Consider the following 6,076-nt stretch of genomic DNA (forward strand, 5'->3'; position numbering starts at 1 on the left):
CCTCCGAGTGCTATCGGCAGGATGCACTGAATTACCAGTGCCCCTTTGCAGAGGTAGGTTGGAGCCTGAAAATGGTACTGCAATGGGGCTGGGTGTGGGATATGGAGGGGGACTGAGAGCAGGACTGGGAGTTCATCATCACGGAGTGAGAATTAAGGCAAAATGCTTGCCATAGTGTTCGGAAAGAGCTGCCGTCTATGTTTTCAGATTGGCTACCCTCCTACGGTGGGAACCTAATTAAAGTTCAGGTTTTCAGGGATTGACTCCTTAATGAATAAGGAGATGGATTTCCTGACAATTTAGAGTCAGTGGGGTGGGATTGGATGTGGGTTAGGTGATTGGTGGGACTCCATGGCAGACATCACTAAGGCTGCTAGTTGTCTTGAGAGAGAGATCTATGTTTCGCAGAAGCAGTTGCCACTATTCTGGTCTAATTTTGGTGACCTGGTGTCTGAAAGGTGACATGTGCAGGTTAGACCTGGTAAAAGGAGGTCAGATCTTTGTAGAGGACTTTGGAGAAATTGCGTGCCTTTTTTTAGATGTAGGGATTCCCTTTTCATATGATCCTAGGACACCTTTAGAGGGGGTCCGGGTCAGGAGTTTCCTGGGACTGTTATGGTGCCCTTTGGTATTGTTAAAGGTAGCCATGTATGTCTGTAAAAAGTGCATAAACTCACTAACTATCAAGCTCATTGTAACTATCAAAAGTATTAAAATGAACTGTCCAAAGCACCTATTAAACTACCAAGACATTTAAAACTCAGGACCACTAAATCTTTGTTGAGCTAAGCCTGAGAGTTACCTTTACTGGATTGGTGTTGTATGACTGATTTCACAATCTTCCATTATCACAGCAGGGTGCCTGCCATTAGACTGTTTGATTTACACTCCCTAATGATTATACACTCTTTGAAATGGGACTATGAATTCCAATAAAAGACGATAAACTTGAATGAAATTTCTGCTTTTATAACAGATTATGCAGTTGAAGGAATGTAAATGAAATGGGTTTTTATGAATAAATAATCTGCAGTGGAAAATTAGAACTTTAAATTATTTAATTTCAACATGTTTCCTGCAGAATCTCCATTGGTAGATACTGGGTGAGTTGGCATGCTGGGTGTAAAGACAAGGGTGTTGGGCCAAGTTGGGTGGCATAAGTTTGCATGAAAATGGCATAGAGGCCATAAAAGGTGTACAGGGACATGCAATGGTTTGGAACGTATGAGGAGTTATGGGCAGGGTGGATGGTGGAGTATGCTGGCACATAAATTATTTGGGGCCTTGGGAGTGGCTGGGGGGCCGGGTTGGCATGGGTGGGACAAGGGGAGTGTGTTGAGGGTGTTGGAGTGGTAAAATGGTTTTTAAAGAATTTCAACATAATTCCACAACACAGAGGCAAGCCTTGCGCCCAACCCAGCTCCAGACCCCGCAGCCTCCACATGTGTTCGAGGGGTTGCGGACCTGACTCCCAAAGAATCCTGATACTTGTGAACAGAAATCCTAACTTCTGGCGTACTTTTTAATGGATTTGCTTTGTGCTGCTGACCCGGGTGCCAAAATCCAGGCCTATGTCTGTGACCATCTGTCTGCAGAGCTGCTCTCTCCTACAGCACCAGATCTCAGTCAAATCCAGGTAGCTCCATCTTTGGCGGAAGATCCTGTGTTGACAATTTGACCTCCATTGCCTTCCAGCTCAACCCTCCTCTCCATGTCCTCCTGCTGCTCGAGGTTCCACTCTACTTGCATAGGATGTTGTCCCCTAATCACCACTAGGTCCAGAATCTGGCAGTCATGCCCCTCCTCCAATATCAGGGTCTTCCTTGTAGACTAGTGGCCAACGTATTGTCCTCAACAACCTTGCCTTCTTTCTACCTCAATTCACTGTGACCTACACAGCACCAGAGGCACATTCTTACCAAGTGTCCCTCTGTGTATTTGCTGTGCCTCCGTTGGTGCCCCTCTTGTCTCTGAGCCACAAGGTTCAGTGTTCAAGTTCACTCCAGGGCTTGTGTACAAATATCAAGACTGACGCGCCAATGCAGCACTCAGAGCAAGCTGCACGAGTGGAGCAGTTGTGTGTTGGATGAAATGCCTGCATCTGTCCATTTTGAATGATGTAAGTGATCCTCTGGCCTGTGATTGAAGAAGAGCAGGTGAGTTACCTCCCACATCCTGGTCAATCCCTCATTCAACATCACAAAAACAAACGATCTGGCCATTATTGCATTGCTGTTTGTGGGATCTTGCTGTGTGAAAAATATCTGCCACGTTTCCTACATTACAACAGCAAATAAACTTCAAAAATATTTCATTGGCTGTAAAGTACTTTGGGATTTCTGAAGGCCACGAAACTTGTTATATAAATGCAAGTCTTTATTTTTCTTTCTTTGCCACGTTATGGACAGGGTGATGACCTCTGTCCACCCCATCCTATGTGCAAAGCCATGACTGACTCCCATTATTTCCTGCCTCTGTTCATTTGATCTGCAAGCCATCTGCTGAACCTATGCATCACCTACAGAATTCCATCCTCCCCCTCCAACAAGCTGTTTAATGCGTGACGGGAGGAGGCAAAAATGCATCCCTTGCAGTGGTTTCCAAGATGAAGCATTAAAAGGATGGCTGTGAGCAGGATCAGAAATGGGTGGATCCAGGAGTGTGACTGGAAACAGAGCTGGGTCTGGATCCAGGAGCAAGACCAGGAATGGATCCAGGAATGGGTCCTGGAGCCGAGGTGGCAAGTGGCAATGGGAGTGGGGTTCAGAGTGGAGCTAGGATTGGTGGGGGACAGAGAAAGTGAATGTAATTCTTTGGTGTCTTTGGCAGCGGAATGGATGACTGGAATCAAAACCCCCTTGAAACTGTGAGGAGCTGGAAGGGAATGATGTGCGGCGTCATGATGAGTGACCCCAGGCTGGGATTCCAGCCTCTTCATGGGAATCTCAACTCACACAACTTTTTTAAAAAACTTTAAAAGAAGGTAATGAACACAGTCCCAAAGAAACAACATTCTTTTAAATGAGTGTCAAAGGGACCGTGTTAACATTCGCTTCATCTGTATCTGATTAGGTCCAATTTTGTTTTGTGGATCCTGGGACTGCCATGCCTCCCGCTGCCTGATGTATATTGAAGGTCTCTGACAGCAGAATAAATAGGCTGACTCTGTTAACACACACCAGGGGTTTCAGACAACCCATCACTGGAATGTAAGCGACAGTACAAAAGAGAAGTGGATTATACACCGAGCGCTTCATGTCATAGACCATTAGTTTTATTACCTGATCTGGAGACTTGTGATTTTGTTGTTGTTGCAATAACCATCAGTTGAAATTGTGATAATTGCACCTTTTTTCATTATTACAGTGCAATGATTACAATAAATGGTGCTGACGTTTCTCCAGTTTGGTGATAGGAAAAGAGTCAAATTTTCTAGTGCCTTTCATGCTGAGATTGAAACCAATGGGACTGTACCCCAGGGCCCAGCACCTACAGCAGAGGGAGTGGGGTCCATGGGACTGTACCCCAGGGCCCAGCACCTGCAGCAGAGGGAGCGGGGTCCATGGGACTGTACGCCAGGGCCCAGTACCTGCAGCAGAGGGAGTGGGGTCCATGGGACTGTACCCCAGGGCCCAGCACCTACAGCAGAGGGAGTGGGGTCCATGGGACTGTATGCCAGGGCCCAGCACCTACAGCAGAGGGAGTGGGGTCCATGGGACTGTACCCCAGGGCCCAGCACCTGCAGCAGAGGGAGTGGGGTCCATGGGACTGTACCCCAGGGCCCAGCACCTACAGCAGAGGGAGTGGGGTCCATGGGACTGTACCCCAGAGCCCAGCACCTACAGCAGAGGGAGAGGGGTCCATGGGACTGTACCCCAGGGCCCAGCACCTACAGCAGAGGGAGTGGGGTCCATGGGACTGTACCCCAGAGCCCAGCACCTACAGCAGGGGGAGTGGGGTCCATGGGACTGTACCCCAGGGCCCAGCACCTACAGCAGAGGGAGAGGGGTCCATGGGACTGTACCCCAGGGCCCAGCACCTACAGCAGAGGGAGTGGGGTCCATGGGACTGTACCCCAGGGCCCAGCACCTACAGCAGAGGGAGTGGGGTCCATGGGACTGTACCCCAGGGCCCAGCACCTACAGCAGAGGGAGTGGGGTCCATGGGACTGTACCCCAGAGCCCAGCACCTACAGCAGAGGGAGCGGGGTCCATGGGACTGTACCCCAGGGCCCAGCACCTACAGCAGGGGGAGTGGGGTCCATGGGACTGTACCCCAGGGCCCAGCACCTACAGCAGAGGGAGTGGGGTCCATGGGACTGTACCCCAGGGCCCAGCACCTACAGCAGAGGGAGTGGGGTCCATGGGACTGTACGCCAGGGCCCAGCACCTACAGCAGGGGGAGTGAGGTCAATGGGACTGTACCCCAGAGCCCAGCACCTACAGCAGAGGGAGTGGGGTCCATGGGACTGTACCCCAGGGCCCAGCACCTACAGCAGAGGGAGTGGGGTCCATGGGACTGTACGCCAGGGCCCAGCACCTACAGCAGAGGGAGTGGGGTCCATGGGACTGTACGCCAGGGCCCAGCACCTGCAGCAGAGGGAGTGATGTCAATGGGACTGTACCCCAGGGCCCAGCACCTACAGCAGAGGGAGAGGGGTCCATGGGACTGTACCCCAGAGCCCAGCACCTACAGCAGAGGGAGCGGGGTCCATGGGACTGTACCCCAGGGCCCAGCACCTACAGCAGAGGGAGAGGGGTCCATGGGACTGTACCCCAGGGCCCAGCACCTACAGCAGAGGGAGTGGGGTCCATGGGACTGTACCCCAGGGCCCAGCACCTACAGCAGAGGGAGTGGGGTCCATGGGACTGTACCCCAGGGCCCAGCACCTACAGCAGAGGGAGTGGGGTCCATGGGACTGTACCCCAGGGCCCAGCACCTACAGCAGAGGGAGTGGGGTCCATGGGACTGTACCCCAGGGCCCAGCACCTACAGCAGAGGGAGTGGGGTCCATGGGACTGTACGCCAGGGCCCAGCACCTACAGCAGAGGGAGCGGGGTCCATGGGACTGTACCCCAGAGCCCAGCACCTACAGCAGAGGGAGTGGGGTCCATGGGACTGTACCCCAGGGCCCAGCACCTACAGCAGAGGGAGTGGGGTCCATGGGACTGTACCCCAGAGCCCAGCACCTACAGCAGAGGGAGCGGGGTCCATGGGACTGTACCCCAGAGCCCAGCACCTACAGCAGAGGGAGTGGGGTCCATGGGACTGTACCCCAGAGCCCAGCACTTACAGGAGAGGGAGCGGGGTCCATGGGACTGTACCCCAGAGCCCAGCACCTACAGCAGAGGGAGAGGGGTCCATGGGACTGTACCCCAGAGCCCAGCACTTACAGGGGAGGGAGTGATGTCAATGGAACTGTACCCCAGGGTTCAGGAACCACAGGAGAGGGAATAAAGCCAATGGAACGTACACCAGGACTGAGCACATACAGTAGAGTGGGGCCCATGGAACTGTACCCCAGGGCCCAGCACATACTGGAGAGGGAGTGGTGTCAATGAAACTGTACCCCAGGACTAAGCCCCTACCGTAGAGGGAGTGGGGCCCATGCAACTGTACCCCAGGACCCAGCACATGCAGTAGAGAGAGTGGGGCGCATGGAACTGTACCCCAGGGCCCAGCACCTACAGCAGAGGGAGAGGGGTCCATGGGACTGTACCCCAGAGCCCAGCACTTACAGGGGAGCGAGTGATGTCAATGGAACTGTACCCCAGGGTTCAGGAACCACAGGAGAGGGAATAAAGCCAATGGAACGTACACCAGGACTGAGCACATACAGTAGAGTGGGGCCCATGGAACTGTACCCCAGGGCCCAGCACATACTGGAGAGGGAGTGGTGTCAATGAAACTGTACCCCAGGACTAAGCCCCTACCGTAGAGGGAGTGGGGCCCATGCAACTGTACCCCAGGACCCAGCACATGCAGTAGAGAGAGTGGGGCGCATGGAACTGTACCCCAGGACCGAGCACATACAGTAGGGTGGGGCCCATGGAACTGTACCCCAGGACCCAGCACT

This window comes from Scyliorhinus canicula, chromosome 7, assembly GCF_902713615.1.
Source record: "Scyliorhinus canicula chromosome 7, sScyCan1.1, whole genome shotgun sequence".
Lineage (NCBI taxonomy): Eukaryota > Metazoa > Chordata > Chondrichthyes > Carcharhiniformes > Scyliorhinidae > Scyliorhinus > Scyliorhinus canicula.